General features: G+C 34.4%; 1 protein-coding gene and 1 long non-coding RNA gene across 2 annotated transcripts in view; one reads left to right on the top strand and one right to left on the bottom strand.

The window, feature by feature from the left end:
- dlc (deltaC) overlaps positions 1-19174 on the top strand; it is a 60371-nt gene that overhangs the window by 11923 nt on the left and 29274 nt on the right. The window lies entirely within an intron of this gene.
- The window catches only part of LOC133536965 (uncharacterized), a 51056-nt gene continuing 34043 nt past the window's right edge, over positions 2162-19174 (bottom strand). Inside the window, exon 3 of the long non-coding RNA XR_009802585.1 lies at positions 2162-4200. This is a non-coding gene — a long non-coding RNA (uncharacterized LOC133536965). The remainder of the gene's footprint in view (positions 4201-19174) is intronic.

Genomic DNA, 19174 nt, shown 5'->3' with positions numbered 1-19174 from the left:
GTTTTAAAATATGGTTTATTAAGCTAAAATGTTTATAAAAGATGACACACTAAAGTAAAGCATTAATAAAATATATTGTAACAAAGTAACAAAAAAATATTAAATTAGGATGTTTCAAAATATTTTTAAAAATAACTTACAAAAAAGGCGTGTACAAAAGAGAACATATTAAAACTAACGCATTAAAATAAATCGTATTAAGAGAACATATTAAAACTAACGCATTAAAATAAATCGTATTAAACTAACCTTTTTTAAAATATGCCTTTTAAAGTAAGCTGTTATTAAGATACAACATACTGTACTAAAGTAACGTGTTTATAAAAAATGACCTATTAAATTAACATTTTAAGTCATAACACATTAAACTAATATGTTCATAAAATATATCATAAGCTGTTTTAAAAAGATAACTCATTTATCATGTTAGATAACGTTTTGAACCAACAGGTTTTAAAGTATGGCTCATTAATCTAACATGTTTTTAAAATATAACGTACTAAAGTGACTCGTTAATAAGATATATTGCATTGAATTCAAGTGTTTTTGACAGATGACGTATTAAACGGGTATTTAAAAGATAACATATTAAACATGTATTGAAAAAATAATGTATTGAACACGTTTTTTTTTAAGATAACAAATTAAACTAACGCGATTTTAAAATTAATCGTAATAAACTAAATTGTTTTAAACATGGCTTATAAACTAAGCTGTTTGTAAAAAATAATGTACTAAAAATTTATAAAAGATGACTCATTAAACTAACGTGTTTTAAAAGATAACACATCAAACTAACACGTTCATAAAAGATAACGTAATGAACTCAGGTGTTTTTAAAAGATATTGTTTTAAACTAACAAGTTTGATTATATGCCTTATTAAACTAACATGTTTTGAAATATAATATATTGTAATTATAATATATATAATATAATATATTTTATATTATAATATAAAATATATTGTAGTAAGTGAACGTGTTTTTAGAAAATTACATATTAAACGTGTTTTCAAAAAATAACAAATTTAACATGTTTTTAAAAGATAAAGTATTAAACTAACTTGTTTATTAAAGATAAAACTTTAAACTAAGGTGTTTTAAATTATGGCTTATTAACCATGTTTTTAAAGATAACATACTGAAGCAACGTGCTCATCAAAGATAACAAAATAAACGCATTTTTAAAACAAATCGTACTAAACTAACCTGTTTTAAAATATGGCTTATAAACTAAGTTAACGTACTAAAGTAATATGTTTATAAAAAATGACGTATTAAATGAAGATGTTTTTCAATGATTACACATGAAACTGACATGTTTTTAAAAGATAACATACATCGATAAAATAAAATATTTTCTTATGAATGTACTTGTTTTTTATAGATAATGTATTAAAAAAGTTTTGAAAAGATAATGTATTAAAAATGTTGATAAAAGATAATTTGGTAAACTACTGCATTTTTAAAGAAATGGTATTAAACTAACCTGTTTTTAAAATATGGCTTATAAACAAACATGTTTTTAAAAGATAACATAGTAAAGTACCACATTTAAAAAAGATGGCATATTAAATAATTGTGTTTTTAAATGATAACATAATAAACTAACGTGTTTTTGAAAGATGTTTTAAACTAAACTGTTTTGAAATATGGCTTACAAACTAACGTGTTTAAAAGACAGGTTACCAAAGTAACGTGACAAACTAAGGTGTTTTTGAAAATCTTGTAATAGAATAAAGTTTTTTTTTAAGTTGATGCATTAATGAAAGTGTTTACAAAAGATAACACACTAAAGTGATGTCTTTTTAAAAAGAGAACATAAAGTAACATGTTTTTAAAAGGTGAACCCACTTATGTTGACAACCTGTCTATGTGGAAGAACTCAAGTCCCCATCCACTGTGTGTGCTTAAGTAGACGTTGACATACACGGTCGGTTGCTTAAGTCGACATAAAATTTGAGCCAAGGGGGTCATTTTAAGAAAAAATGTTCCGTATATTAAAATATTTTATATTTTCTAAATAATTTACACATCTTATGGATTTGTCAACTAAATGTATTATGGCTCGTACACCTCTTCACTGGTTGTAATTTAACCATCAGCTTTAAAATAAGCTTAGGTATTGTGCTAACAAACGATAAAGATTAACTTTATTCAGAAATATTTATTTTGTTCCACAATTGAGATCATTAGGCTGCTACAAAAATAATAGCAGTCCAGTTAAACTTTTGTGTATTTTAAATCAGGGGCAGGCAAAGTGATGATAATAAAATATATTTTTTAAGTAAACAAAGGAGAGTCAAACTAGCAGCAATAACAACAAACACCTTCTTAAAAAAGGAAAAAGTATTTTGTGACGATGATGTGTTCAAAATATGCGCTCACAGGTATTTAGGCAACTGGAACCTTTTTGTTTGGTTAAAGACCTTTCAGCTTTCATCTCTGAAAGGCTTCTTCACTTTTAAATCATAGGTGTGCAGTCTGTAATGGGTGTGTCCCACAGCAGTGGTCAAATTTGGGGTTTAACAATGGTCCCAAGTCCTTCTTAGTGGCATGCGGCTCGTTAGTGGCCACTCTCCCCATGGAACGAGACAACCTTTGGGGGAGAGATGGAAAAATTGTGAGCAGACAAAAGGTGATGGCGCAAACCTCTTCATTTCCAGTTTGACAAAGATGACTTCTTTCACACCTCTTTTCAAACCACAGGTCCTCCAATTCTACAATTTGGACATAGTGGTCCCCAAATGACTCTCCATTCCTTTTTAAGATGCAAATTAACTCCAGACTCTCAGCCCAAAGGAACAGCCCGCTAATGCTATGCCATTAGTCTGTGTAAGGGTTGTTTGGTGTCTCCAAAGTAGAGGTCTTTGCACGCCTCGCTACACTGCGCTGCACAAACACCATTTCTAAGTGTTGTCATTGGGTTGAACCAGTTTTTGTCTTGTGAGTATGAAAAGCATCGGTATGTCTTCCACCCATCTATCTCCTTCCGCTTATCTGAGGTCAGGTCGGGTAGGCAGCAGAGAAGCTCAGACTTCCCTCTCCCCGGCTACTCTTGTCCAGCTCTGTCTGGGTGATACTGAGCTGTTCCCAGGCAAGCTGAGAGACACAATCTCTCCAACGTGCCTGGGTCTTCACTGTGGTCTTTTACCGGTCGGACGTGCCTTGAATACTTCCGAAGGGGGTATACTAACCAGATACCTGAGCCACCTCATCTGGCTCCTCTTGAGGTGGAGGAGTGGTGGCTTTGCTCTGATCTCCTCCCAAATGACAGAGCTTCTCACTCCATCTCTAAGGGGGAGCCCCGCCACCCTTCGGAAAAAAAGATAGCGTAGATCGACTGGTCAATTGAGAGCTTTGCCTTCCAGGTCAGCTCCCTCTTCACCACGACAGACCGATGCGGAGTCCACATCACTGTGGACGCGATCCATTCTTCTGAGATAGCATTCCACTCTTTTTTGGATTGAGAATCATGATCTTGGTTTTGGTGGTGCTGATTCTCATGTATGATTTTTGATATGTGTTTTGAGAAAATGGGACAGTTTCTTGAAAAAAAAAAAAAAACTGCCACGTATGAGACCGCCACATTTGGTCTCCTGTTTTTATCCTTAGGCAGGGGAGTAGTGACATTTCTTATGCTCTGTTAGGACACTCACAGTAAAGTGTTCAATATGCTGCAACGTCATGGTGCTACCTAGCTCCTACCTCTTCAAACCTTCCAGCAGAGCTTGACGTGCAGCTCCAAAAAACCTCCTGTCCACAGCAAGGCAAGCCACAAAGTTGTGATTGGTACTTCTTTTTTTTCTCAAGCGAAACAATGGTGGAAATGAATGAATGTCTCAGTGACGAAATATGCAGATATGACCAACTGTACGAATATGAATGGTATCGGATAACACGTACAATAAAAGTGACTGATGTTCAAGCGCAAAAAACGATCTAGATGTCGCCCTTGATGTTGGTAACTCCGACTACATATCAATGAAATTTAACAAGAGCATAACAGGATCAAAACACTGTCGGAAGAGCCAGCGTAGAAACATAGCATGATGAAGTCTTTAGAAAGATGTCTCTGCTCCTTTTGTCTTCTGTTGTCAGTGGTAGGGATCTTTCCTGAGGGTCCTGATTGCCCCAAGCTTGTCTTCTTGTTGGTGATGGTAGTCAAAGAGCAGGTACTGGTCTGTGTGGTAGGTTTTCTGTAGACACAGAGGCTTCATTTCACAGTGCAAAAAGATGGCAATGTTTTGTCTTTGACGTCATCCTGAGTGAACAGGGTTTTTTCTGTCCACAGAGGTGATGTGTTCATTAAACAAATCCACTCTGCAGGTTTTGATATTATAACCCTTGTGTCACCAACAAAATTTGAACAAGGGATCGGGTTTAGTTCCTCTAAAGGAGTTCAATTCTTTCCGCTTCTACCATGTTCATGTTGGCCACAATGAAGGAGGACGGCGAGTCCAAGACATGTTTTTACTTGAAGATGCAAGAAATGTGGGAGTGAAATGTGGCGGTCTTGTTGTGTGACAGGTTTGTCAGACAATCTCACAAGGATGTTCTCTAAACACAACATACCTATGTGTTTCATACTCACAAACATCCTCAAACAAAAACTAGTCCGCATCAGTGAAAAAATTCTAAACTCTTATGCAGTGCAGTGAGGAGTGCATTGACCTCTATGTTTAGGAGACAAATCAACCTTTACACAAACACGTGGTACAACTTAAGAGGGCAGTTTCTGTGGGTCCATGGTCAGATGTTCATTTGCTTCTCAAAAAGAAGGGACAATCATATCCAAATTCTACATAGGGAGAACCGCTCATTTGAAAAAGGAGTAAATGTCGCCATCTCTGTCAAGATTGATAGGCATTCTCAAAACAGAATAAGGTTTGCGCTCGTAATCGGAATTCCCGCACTTGAAGGACGTTTGTTCCCAAAAAGATCCAACTGCTTCATTTTCTGATTTACGTTGTCGCTTAAATGGATTTATTACCAAAGTAAGTTGTGAAATGAATGTCTAGTGTAAAAATGGTAATCCGTTTAATGTCCATGTTTGCTTTATTTACAGATGAAACTCAAAAAATTTGAATATCGTGCAAAAGTTTGTTTATTCAGGATATTAGATTTTACAAGGTGAAACTAATACTTGACCTGAGCTCAGAATATTTCAAGCTTTCTTTTGATATCAGTATGACTGCTGATAATGGTTATGAAAACCTCAAATTGAAAATCTTAAAAAATGGGGGTTAACAAAAACCCTAAGCCGTGATGATCGAAATTATAACAAAAGGCCATATCTCACTTTGTATGTAATTACTTTAAATCGCATATTAGTTTCATATTGGAAGATGAATTACTGAAATAAACTGACTTTTGCTCAATATTCAATTTGTTTGAGTTTCACATGTATATGCTCAACATGGAACCAGTCATAGAACACAAAAAACACCCATCTCAATTCAACACAAAGATCCAATCTGATTGTGTGTATTATTTGTCTATTTACAGGGAAACCACACAACATCAACAAGACTTTACAAGACAAAATATAATTCTCTGTAAAAGAAAAATAAAACACGTCACAATTTTTGCAAGACTTCACAAACATGGGCCTTCAGAAACTAAGTGCCTCAAGCTTTTGTTTCCTGCTGCCCATTTTCCTCACCTGTCGTAGTCTCTAGTTCTGTAGCAACATTTGTCTCATCTCTCTAACTCCTGTTCCTGTTCTCATGACTGTGCTGATCACTAGTTTGCGTTATCGCCTCGCGTACAACAATATCAAGGCCTCTCCCCGAAAGATTGTTTCATTCCAAGGGTAGAGAAGCCTCTAGCTGCTTTGCTGCATGACAGGTGAACGAGCTATTTTGTTCACCAGCCACAACAGCAGCAACCTTCTTGTGACCACTACATATATAAACAGAGAGACAACACACCTAAAATGTAGATGTCAAATGGATTTTACTCGTAGAGTGTTTTTTTTTACCTTCAAAGTACTTAACGTGCTTGGAGACCACGACAACATACACCAAGAGCAACTGGGGGTTCAGTGTCTTGCTTAAGGATACTTTGACATGGTCACAAGGGGACTGAGGGTCGAACCCGCAACATTCGGGTTGGTAAACGACTTTACCACCTGAGCTTTCCTTTAAAAGTGAAGAAGCCTTTTGGATGAAAGTTGAAGAGTCCAATTGTCAACTGTTGTAGAGTTAATGGATGATGAATGAAACAAAGTCTTGATAACACAAACTAAGCTTCCTCTATTTAAGTCACTGCTGTTGTGTCCTTGAGCAAGACACTTCAACCACCTTACCTCCAGTGCAGCCAACACTGGTGATAAATGGCAACACAAATTGACAGCCATATTTCCGTTGCTGTGACTACAAATGTAACTTACCATCACATTGTTGTCTTAGCGCAAAACAGTTTTTTAAGGCACAGCTAATAGGATTATCCCTTTTTTCACTTCAAATAAAAAAAGATTCAACCCTCGTACAAATAAATAAGCCTGGATTAGTGAGTTCCTCAGATCGCATCATGTACCATGTCCCACTGCTGGAGCAGGCATGCATTCGAAAGGGTGAAGCTGCACTTCTGTGTTTGCACCACTTTGGTGTATTAATAAATTTAAAAGTGGATTGTTCTGCTTGTGTTTCAAATTTCACCATTCTGCGCTACGTGTTAACTTACGTTTAGCCCAAGTTAACAACGGCTCTGGCGGCGCACCAAAAAGACGATCTAACTTGACTATCAGACGAAGGAAACGTATTATTGTTAGTCAGGGAATGTCTCCTGTCCTGGCTAACTGGTCAAAGCTACACCTGATGAGTTTAGTAGCCAACAGAGTAGTGCAGGCCTCAATTTTTTTTATTTTTTTATTTTTTTACAGTGAATTGATTAACGTGGACCCCGACTTAAACAAGTTGAAAAACTAATTGGGGTGTTACCATTTAGTGTGGTCAATTGTACGGAATATGTACTGAACTGTGCAATCTACTAATAAAAGTTTCAATCAATCAACCAAAAAGGCAAGTGCTGGATTAAAGCAGGTCTTAAATTTTAGGGCACCATGGCAAGTTGAAAGGGCACCAAGGCAAACATTTTCTTTTGAGGCAGGGGCTCCACGAATATATAAAACGCCATGAAATTTCCATTCCATTATTGTTTACATCAGCGGCTGATGTTCAACCTTTACAAAAAAAGTAAACAAATTCACACGTGGTCGTTGACAAATCAAAATAGACATTTACGACATGATACATCACATAAACAACATTGACAGGTCTAGAACTGCTGAGTTTCGAGGGCAAACGATCGACTAATTTAGAACTCAATTTAAACTAAAAAAAGTTGTATAGCTTGCTAAATTTTTTCCCCGACAGCCTTTAATTGTTTGTGTTTTATTTTTTTGACTCGTTCCTTACTCAGCATTTTGAGAGCTGCCTGACCTAAATTCACCTAACACTTGACGTCCTTCCAGACCTTAATGCAGCTAGTGTATCTCTCGTAAAATCTTGGAACAACTCGGCTGTTCTCGTTGTTTGTTTACCTTTGACACAAGCTTCCAAAATGGCTGTGGCCTTGTTGTTTTACCGATGTTTTAAACAGTTAAAAATGAAAGAAAAAAGTTGTGTTGGGGTGTTTTTATCAATTTATTCGACAAAACAATTACGTTACAATTGTCCCCAAAAAAGTCAATGGCGGTCGTGGCATGTTTTTTGCGTCAATGGTGGTCAATTTTTAGGGCATTGTGGCAAACGTCAAGCGCGATCGAGGCAGTTGTCGTGGTTGCCGCGGTTAAATTCAAGCCCTTGGTAGTGTATCTTAAAATATATTTTTAAGATTTGTTGAAGGAAGTGCACTTAAAGGTTTTTTTTTTTCCACTCGCTACTACATCAATTTAGTACTTCAACTTACAAGCTTGATTTGGTTCTGTGACAGTTCGTAACTGAAAACACTCGTATTGCAAATCAACTTCACCCATTGAACTGAACTTAAATATTTTAAATTGGTGCTTGCTCCCCTCAAAACATTAACATTTTAGCCTTTTAAAAAGATAAACTTTTAGATAATGCATTTTGTTTGTTTCACCAAGTCATCTACGCAGTCGTTCATGTTTTTTAAGATATCTTCCTTTTAGGTCAACAAATTTTCTCAGCACTTTTTCTTCAAACCCACTTACTTCGTGGCCATGGTTGGAAAACCAAAGTAATGTTATCCCGGGCTTTAAGCTGGGCGAACAAGACCAGATTTTTGGGAGGATCTCAGGGGGTTCATTGTGACATCCGCTACGGTAGGGAGGCTCGTAACTCTAATTTCTGCTCACAACCTAAAGCATGAACAATTATCCGAGAAACCGCTCTTAACGCAAAACACATGTAAGTTCGAGTACTCGTAAGTCGAGATACAACTGTATTTCTATTATTTCTACACAATTGCAGATGTTTCAGGTTAGCAAAAACTCCAACATGCTTCTTAGCCAGCCGGACCTTGGTAAGAAACCAGACTCGGATTTCTCAGACTTTCTTTTTGTGATATTTGTGGCAGCTTTTCTCCAAAAGTTGTAATTTTTTTTAACGTAAATTTTTTTCAACATCGCAAAGGCAAGTGATTTTACAAATTTGTTATAAATACTTTTAATTGTTCTATGTAATCGCCAAAAGCATAAGATTCTTTTGAACAAATCTAACCAAATGTTCTTTATTTACACACAAATCTGTGCATTGTTCAGAAAACAAAAAATGATGACGTTTCACCCTTTCTATTATAACACAAAGCAACGGAACCAAACACACACTAAATTAATTTGCAGAATCATTTACTCTCGGCTATCATAAAAAAAAAAAACACCACCCAAAGGCTCCTCTATAAGCTGCAGACATTCTCCGCGTATGTTTTATGCTTTAAAAGTGCTTGTTCGTCATAAACTTTTATTTGTGTTCCTTGTAGGTGTGTTTGTAAATGTTTATATACTTAATCAGAGGTTCCTAACTTTTTTGACCTCGGGGCTGAAGGCCAATCAAATGTTAACTGAGTTAGTAGTCTTACTCCTGATATGAATCGTATCCAATAATTCTATCTATTTATTTGACACATAAACCTTAGACTTAGGTCAGGCTGATTGAAAAAAATAGGTACAACATTTTTTTTTTTTTTTACATACAATGATGTTTTAATAAAGTGAAGTGAATTATATTTATATAGCGCTTTTCTCTAGTGACTCAAAGCGCTTTACATAGTGAAACCAAATATCTAAGTTACATTTAAACCAGTGTGCGTGGCACTGGGAGCAGGTGGGTAAAGTGCCTTGCCCAAGGACACAACGGCAGCGACTAGAATGGCGGAAATTAATATTTTTTTCTCTAACTAAAATTAAAGTACAAATGAATATACAGCTTCACCCCTTTAGTCATAATTTTTGCGCTTAAACTTCTCTATGACTTTAGCTCCAGGCCACAGCTGGCGGCCCTCTAGGGGTGCGCTCGCGACCCAACAATGGGCTCCACCCTATGGTTTAGAAACGCTGTACTAAATTACCCTTAAGGCTTTCAAAAAGTAACATATTACACAAAGATGTTTTAAAAGAAGTAACGTATTAAGTTGTTTATTTTTTTTTTTTTTACAAAGTAACTTATTGTACAAAGGAGTTTACTTACTATTTTTTTTTAAATGTTACGTATTTTACTTAAGGTGCTTTTAAAAAGTAACAAAGGTGTTTTTAAAATGTAACTTATTATACAAAAGAGTTTTAAAAAATAACATTTATAGGGTTTTTTAAAAAGTAACATTGAACTAAGGTGTTTTTAAAAAAGTATCGTATTGTACAAAGGAGTTACCAACCTGTTTAGTTTTTTTAAGTTACATTTTATAATTTAAGTGTTTTAAAAAAGTACCGTGTTATGTTGAAAAGTTTTAAAAAGTAAAACTTTAATATGTTACTTTTAAAAAGTAACATATTACACAAAGGTGTTTTAAAAGAAGTAACAAATGATTAAGGTGTTTTTACAAAGTAACGTATATACAACAGAGTTTTAAAAAGTTACATATCATATTAAGGGTTTTTAAAGAAGTAGTAATATGCTACTTTTTAAAAAATCATTCATATGATTACACAGTTACACTGCGTTTTTTTTTTTTAAAGCAGTGTTTTACACTAACGCAGGGGTCACCAACGCGGGCACCAGGTAGCCCGTAAGGACCAGATGAGTAACCTGCTGGCCTGTTCTAAAAATAGCTCAAATAGCAGCACTTACCAGTGAGCTGCCTCTATTTTTTCAATTTTATTTATTTACTAGCAAGCTGGTCTCGCTTTGTTCGACATTTTTAATTCTAAGAGAGACAAAACTCAAATAGAATTTGAAAATCCAAGAAAATATTTTAAAGACTTGGTCTTCACTTGTTTAAATAAATTCATTTATTTTTTTACTTTGCTTCTTATAACTTTCAGAAAGACAATTTTAGAGAAAAAATACAACCTTAAAAGATTATAGGATTTTTAAACACATGTAGCTTTTTACCTTTTAAACCTTCCTCTTCTTTCCTGACAATTTAAATCAATGTTCAAGTAAATAATTTTTTTTAATGTAAGGAATAATAAATACATTTTAATTTATTTTTCATTTTAGCTTCTGTTTTTTCGACAAAGAATATTTGTGAAATATTTCTTCAAACTTATTATGATTAAAATTCAAAAAAATTATTCTTTCAAATTTAGAAAATCTGTAGAATCTTATTTAAATCTTATTTCAAAGTCTTTAGAATTTTTTTAAATATTTTGATTCCGGAAAATCTAAAAGAAATAATGATTTCTCTTTGTTATAAATATAGCTTGGTTCCAATTTGTCATATATTCTAACAAAGTGCAGATTGGATTTTTACCTATTTAAAACATGTCATCAAAAATATATATTTATTGTGAGAAATCATTAAGATGATCAGTGTTTCCACAAAGATAAATATCATTAATTATTAATAATAACATAGAGTTAAAGGTAAATTGAGCAAATTGGCTATTTCTGGCAATTTATTTAAGTGTGTATCAAACTGGTATCTCTTTGCAATAATCAGTACCCAAGAAGTAGCTCTTGGTTTCAAAAAGGTTGCCGACCCCTGCACTAACGTTTTAGGTGTCTCAACTTACAAGTAATTTGAGCTACGAGGTGATTCTCAACTATTTCTTATACTTTAGGTTGCGGGCATAATTTGAGTTGCAAGCATTTTACCCCTCGGGTAAAGTAATATTCGTAACAGGGTTGCGCCAACTGAGAAGTAAAGAATGATGTCTTGTTACAGGTTGTTGTCCCTGCTTCGTTTACTCAAGAAACAAAGCTAAGTTTGGATTAGAAAATTGATGTGCTGCCGCTCAGAGATCGAAGATCAAACTAAGAAAGTTAGTGGGATGTAGAAGAAGCCGACAACCAAACCAGAGAAACAAATCAAAATATGTTATAAATGATAAATGGGTTGTACTTGTATAGCGCTTTTCTACCTTCAAGGTACTCAAAGCGCTTTGACAGTACTTCCACATTTACCCATTCACACACACATTCACACACTGATGGAGGGAGCTGCCATGCAAGGCGCTAACCAGCACCCATCAGGAGCAAGGGTGAAGTGTCTTGCTCAGGACACAACGGACGTGACGAGGTTGGTACTAGGTGGGGATTGAACCACGGACCCTCGGGTTGCGCACGGCCACTCTCCCACTGCGCCACGCCCGGTGAGCAGCCTACTCGGCGAGACAGCCCTGCCGCAGCCAGGTTTAATGGTATGCAGCCACAAACCTATAAACGATGAACATTTATCCATAAAAATATTGAGAAGCTGCAGCTGCTGTTTGACGTTTTTCAAAAGGCTCTGTCAACTACCAACTGGATGATCGAGCATTAAATTAAAAAGTTAAAGTACCCATTATTGTCACACACTAAGTGTGGCGAAATTATTCTCTGCATTGGACTCATCATCCTTGATGACCTCCTGGGATGTGAGAGGAGCAGTGAGCAGCAGCGGTGGTTGCGCTTGGGAATCATTTTTGGTTATTTAACCCCCAATTCCAACCCTTAATGCTGAGTGTCAAGCAGGGAGGTAATGGGTCTTATTTTCATAGTCTTTGATATGACTCGGCCGGCGTTTGAATTTTGATCTACCGATCTCAGGGCGGACACTCTCATTACAAGGCCACTGAGCAGGTGGCCTTGTGGTTACCATTACCCGTTACCTTTGGTACACAGACAAACATATCACTTGTTGTCAACTCTGACCTCTCCGGTTCGTCACTCAAATACGTCCGTGTGCGACATAAAGAGCAATTTCTTAGTTGCTATTGTTACACGATGGAGAAGCAGCCAGTAGGAGATACCTAAAAAACTCTGCTTCCTGAGGGAAATGTTGAACATTGTTAAATTATTATATTTCTTGTCTAGAAGTAGATTTTTCTATTTCAAAGGCATGTCACATGTCAAAATTGTGCTTTTTTGATCATACAGAAAGCACCAATTAAATGTATTTCAATTATTCTTAATAGGCTAGGTTGCTTTGATATAAGAGTGTTTTAAGTTACAATCTTGGTCGTGGAACGCATTGTGTTCTCCTAAAATGAGGTGCTGCTGTATTAAGTTTTTTTTTTCAAAGCATACTAAAGTGTTTTTTTTAAATAAAATTGAAAATACTAAGGTTAATTAAAGAATGTATTGTTTTGAAAAAAATAGCGTATCAAATGGTGTTTTTGAAAAGTAGCATCTTATACTAAAGTTAAAAAAAAAAGTAACTTATTTTACTGAGTTAAAAAAAAAAGTTACGTATTATCCTAAGGTGTTTTTACGAAGTTATGTACAGTATTACACTCTGTACTTTTTCAAAAGCAACTTAATATACGATGTGTTTTCAAAAAGTAACTTATACTAGGGTGTTTTCAAAAAGTAACGTATGCTAAGGTCTTTTTTTGTATAGTATCATTCATATAATTTTTAAAAGGTTACGTATCATGCTAAGGTCTGTTTAAAAAAAAAAAAAAAATTTAAGTATCATACTGAAGTGTTAACATATTAAGGTCTTTAAAAAGTATCTTACTGAAGTGCGTTTAAAAACTAATGTGTTTTTAACAATTAAACTAAGGTGTTTTTATATTTAAAGTAACATATTCAAGTACATCTTTTAAAAAAGTACATATCACACAAAGGTGTTTTAAAAAAGTAACTTTGTACTGAGGTGTTTTAAAGAAATTAAGTATCATGCTAAGGGGTTTTTAAAAAATCAATTATATATATATTTTTTTTAAAGTAATGTATCATACTAAGGTGTTTTTAAAAACAACATTTTGTACTAAGGTGTTTTTAAAAATCAACCCATTTTCTACCGCTTATTCTCTTTTGGGGTCGCGGGGGGCGCTGGCGCCCATCTCAGCTACAATCGGGCGGAAGGCGGTGTACACCCTGGTCAAGTCGCCACCTCATCGCAGGGCCGTTTTTAAAAATCAACATATAATATATTAAGGTGTTTTTTAAAAATAACATTTTAACAAAGTTTTTTTTTTAAAGTATCATTATCGTGAGGTGTTTTTGAAAATAACGCATTTTACAATTTTTTTTTAATAGCATATTACACTAGATAGATGGATATATAGATAGATAAATAGATGGATGGATAGATAGATGGATAGATAGTAATTTATTTATTCCTTCGGGAGAGTTCCTTCAGGAAAATTAACATTTTCAGCACAATCCCATTCAAGATCAGACAAACATTACAGTGAGACAGAACAGGATCGCTGACGGGTCTGGTGAGATACAGGTAAACAAGGGGGGAGGGGGGATAGGAGAAAAAAAATAAAAGATTAAAATAAAATAAAATTGAATTAAAAAAACGGTCTAAGCCTGGGCCTCTGGAGAGGGGGTCCAGACTGAGGCCAAGGGGGAAAAAAAAAAAAACTAGACTAAGGTTAAAAAAAACAACCCAAAAAACATATCATACTAAAGTGTTTTTTTTTTAATCAACCAATTATACTAAGGGTTTTTAAAAAGTAACAGATCATATTTTTTTTTTTTAAATAACATCTTATACTAAAGTGTTTTTAAAAAGTAACTTATTATATATAACCTGTGATGAGGTGGCGACTTGTCCAGGGTGTACCCCGCCTACCGCCCGAATGCAGCCGTGATAGGCTCCAGTGACCCCCTGACACCCCAAAACGGACAAGCGGTAGGAAATGAATGGATGGATGGATGGAACTTATTATACCAATGTCGGGGTTTCCCCTACATGTAATTGATAGTGGCGCACCTTAAAAATGTGTTTGTTACGTGAAAACAAATTTAAGTAATATATTGTATGACTGGATTTCCTGTATATTATTTACACAATAAGTTTGAAAAATATCTCCAATATCATGAAAACAGTACACTGTGCTTTATTTTGAAAAAACAAAAACAAAATCGTGCATCTAAATCGCCTGTCAAAAAAGTAAGGAGAGAAAGTTCCAAAGAAATGTATTTCAGGTAATTAATGCATTTCTTGTTCAAGCCAGCGTAAACGAGCCTGACGTTGACATTACTTCTGGCAAAACTGTACGCCGTGCGCATTTTTCAACATCCGTTTGGATGTGTGTGGAGCGTGCATGTACCCATGTGTGTGTGGGTTTTCTTCCTCCAACATTCCAAATATATGCATGTTGGGTTTATTGGAAACTGTAAATTGTCTGTAGATATGAATGTGAGTGTGAATGATTGTTGATATACAGTATGTGCCCTGCAAATGTCCATGCTAATTTGAGTTAGCTGGTCAATGAGCTGGTCTTTTACACATTAGCATTAAGCTAGTGGCATGAGAGCCAACCTTTGACCTGTATAATTGTATTGTTTTGTATGTTTTTTCAGTTTATTCCAAACTAAAATATCAGTCTAACATGATTCCTACATGTATGTGCACAAATAATCTACTTTCCTGAGCTTGCTTAGTTTTACAGTGACTTAATTGTGGAGAATATCAACAAAACACCTTGCAGTGTTTTTTCATGTCTATTTCAAAATACTGTTTTTATATTTGGCAAACTAAATTCCAGCATTCATTGAGGGCAGAAAATAAAAAGCAGCGACAATTTGAAAAATAGGGAAAAACAATATAAGAATTGTTCTTATTCCTAGTAAGTAATACCACAGATTTGTTTTTAGATATACATAAAACATTTGTTTAGCCTTTTTAAAGAAAATATATGCATCATTGCTAATCAAAATTATCATGATGTTTTTAACATCATCATTTGTAACATATGATGATGTTACATTGACCACACCCCTAGACACGCCCCCATCACCACATGTATACTAGCAACCTAGAAGGAAACCCTGGTGAGGTGTTTTTACAAGGTAAATTATAATAACATGTTTTTAAAAAATAATGTATAGCAATGAGAATTTTTTTTTTGAGTAAGGAAATTTTTAAAAGTAACGCATAGGTCTGGGCGATATGGCCTTTTTTAATATTTGATATTTTTATGCCATGTCACGATACACGATATATCTCTCGATATTTTGCCTTAGCCTTGAATGAACACTTGACGCATATAATCACAGCAGTATGACGATTCTATGTGTCTACATTAAAACATTTTTGTTCATACTATATTAATATATGCTCAATTTAAACTTTCATGCAGAGAAAGAAATCACAACTAAGTCAAATGACCAAAACTGTGTTTATTAAACATTTACTAAGCAGTGGCACAAACATTGTCATTTCAAAACAGAAACATTTTAAAACAAGAAATTAGTGCACTTTTGTGCATGATGTCACTAAGATGACATATCAAAACAACACTAAATTAAAGTGCACTTTTTGTACAGAACGCCACTACAATAGTTTAAAACAAATAAAGTGCACTTTTGTGCATGATGTCACACAAGATATTTCAGTGACTGTTAAATAAAAATGAGCTGCACAGTCGGAAATCAAATAGTGCATGTCCTTCGCTATGTGGTAGGTTCTTGCGGATGTTATCTCCTTCTGTTGTTGACTACTTTTTTCATACGGTGTTGATGTGGAAATGGTTGCCTTGGCATTTTGTTGGTGTGGCACCGAACAGGGATGTTGACATGCAGAGTTTCAAACACTCTTCATTCTCTAGCGGGTGACTTTTCAAATGATGCTATATATTGGCAGTAACGCTACTTTTTGTAGCACTGCATTTGCCCCACACTTGACAAATTACGGTGGTCTGTTCAACATATTCCCTCTTGAAGCCAAATCACCGCCAGACGATGGACCCTTGCTGTTTTTCTTGGGAATTACTTCTTTATTTGTTACCAGATTCGCACCTTCTTTCACTCATATTGCCACTCGCACCACAGCTAATGTTACCCATGCCGCTACCTCTCTGCTCCGCGAGGGCATATATGTATGTGACGTATGTAAGAAGGTGCGCTTGTTTTATGTCTGAGAAGGAGAGACAACAAAGAGTGAGAAATGCCTGTAGTGTAATGCCCGCAGCTAAAATCAACTGCGTGAGAATGTATACTCGAATATCATGATATACTAATTTTCTGTATCACACAGAGACAAACCCACGATATATTGAGTGTATCGATAAATCGCCCAGCCCTAGTAACACATTTAAGTAAAGGTTTTTTTAAAATGTACGAATTATACTAAGGTGTTTTTGAAATGTAATGTATCACACTAGGGTGTTCTTAAAATAACATATACTACAATGTTTCTAAAAAGTAACTTATCATAGAAAGGTGTTTTTAAAAAGTGACCTATCATACTAGGACTTTTAAAAATGTAACATATGATTCAGAGGTATTTTTAAAAACTAAAGTAATAGGAGGTATTGAAAAAAATAATGTACTATCTTACCCCTACAGGGCCACCAAAAAAGATCTGTTTCTCAGCTGTGATCAGTATGGGCTGCAGCGGTACTCAGCTGTAATACACTTTTCCACCACTTGAAGCAGTAATGACAATATCAAACAAACAGAAGTCTGGAGCTTGTCATAAAGAAGTTCCTTAAGCGCAAAAATTATGACAAAATTGTTGAAGCTGTATTTTCATTGGCACTTTAATTTTATTAACAGTTTAGTTTAAAAATGGAAATAATTATTGATTAAATTTCTTTATCATTAATTGTATGTAAATGTATTTTTCGTCATTTATTTGTGATTCCTTCTTATGCATGATGTATTGGTTAGTATTTATTTTTGTAATCAGCCTGGCCTAAGTCTAAGGTCTATGTGTTCAATAAACAATCTTTGAGATTAACACATGCTTCTATATCAGGTGACAAGGTTGTAAACTGTAAGGAGGTAAAATCCAATTAATAAATATGATTATAATCAAGATTAAGCCTTCTAATTCGTACTCATTTTCGACCCCTAGGTCAAAAAGATTAAGAACCCCTCTTTTATACAAAGTTTTTTTAAAAAGTAACATGTTACTAAGGTGTTTTAAAAAAGAGTTTCGTGCTAAAATGTTTTTATTCTGAATGTTTTTCAAAGTGTTTCTAAAAAAATTACATATACTACGTTTTTTTTTTTTTTTAAAGTGTTTTATACTATAACTAGAATACAACAGAATTTTCTTCGAGTAGGGATGATAAAGTTCCACATAGTTTCAACTGATGTGCTGTACAAAGATTTTTTTAAATAAATTTTTATGCGGATATGTAACGTCTTATTCTAACGTGTATTTAAAAAGTCAACGTAATATACTAAGGTGTTTTTAAAAATAAAAGTATTAGACTAAGGAGTTTTTAAAAATCAACAGGTTTTACAAAGGAGTTTTTAAAAAATTCCACGTGTTATACCAAGAAGTTTTTAAGAATCAATGTATTATACTAAGGAGTTTTGAAAAATGTACTTATGATACTTAGGTGTTTTTACAAAGTAACAAATCAGGAGTTTTTCAAAATCAACGTATAATACTAAGGTGTTTTTAATGACTAAAGTCTTATACTAAAGAGGTTTTTTAAATCAATGTACAGTATTATAACTAGGTGTTTATAAAAAATTAAGAATTTTACTAAATTGTTTTTAAAAAGTTACACATTATACTAAAAAAGTCAGGTGTTACATACCTGTATGACGTATTTATCTACTGTGTATTAACCTAACATTATGATAAAAGATGACGTTGAATTAACACGCTTTTTTAAATGGCCCATTAATGTTAAAAAAAAAAGTTGTGACTTGAACTATGTAACATAAAATTATAACCAATCAAACTAACATGTCTTAAAAGATGACATATGAACGTATCTTAAAACATTCATAAACATTCACTTCAGCTGTGAGCAAATTCCAAACAGCCTCGTAAATGCAGTGCTTCTTAAATGATAAAACAATAAATAGCATAGTCTATTGGGATGAAATGATAGACAAAAGCCTTGATTTTTATGTTGTTGCTTCGATTAATTGTTTAATAAGTGTAACTAATACAAATTGAGAAAATCTGGACCGAATGGAGTGCTCGGAACTTTAAATACACGGACAATGTTTCCGCACGGCTGCTGCAATGGAGCGCACACAAGAGTGCATGGTTAAAAAAAATTTGGGAAAAAGAAAATTATGGCAAGCAGAAAAATCTTTGTTTATTCCAACTATTTTGCCATGTTTAGGCTATAAAGTGTGTTTTATCCAATTACTTGATTAGTCGAACAAACTTATCGATAAATTACAAAAATAATCCATAGCCCTTGAGTTTACATTTGTCAGCACGGCTTCTGGGACGTAATGACGTAACTATGTCTGTATGTAACACTTGCACGCATTAGCTTTTGGGTGTTGTTAGCTAAAAATAGCGATTTGGATAGTTAGCTGTCATTGAATGTATATTCTATCACGGCATGACGGCCAATTGTTTGTTGCGTCTTTTGGATGCGTTGACCGTCGAAACCACCATTCATTTTATTGGGGCCAGTAAAAAATGTTATTACACAAACGTAATTGTAAAAAAATGATAGACCGTTTTAACACAGGTGGTAACAAGTGTTTTTGTTATAGTTCTTGCTTGAAAAATGGTGCGACGTAAATATAAACATTTGTAGACTCATTGAGAAAACAAGACATGTGAATTGAGTTAAGTCTTCCTCTCCTACTTCTTAGGCCTGTGCTTCATAATTATTATTAATCTCACACCCCCCGTAGAGGACGGAAATGTTTTCACGCCCCCTGAAATGAAACATTTCAT

Source organism: Nerophis ophidion, linkage group LG18 (genome assembly GCF_033978795.1).
Source record: "Nerophis ophidion isolate RoL-2023_Sa linkage group LG18, RoL_Noph_v1.0, whole genome shotgun sequence".
Taxonomy (NCBI): domain Eukaryota; kingdom Metazoa; phylum Chordata; class Actinopteri; order Syngnathiformes; family Syngnathidae; genus Nerophis; species Nerophis ophidion.
Note: the sequence above shows the minus strand (reverse complement) of the source record. Positions and strands in the feature narration are given on the sequence as shown.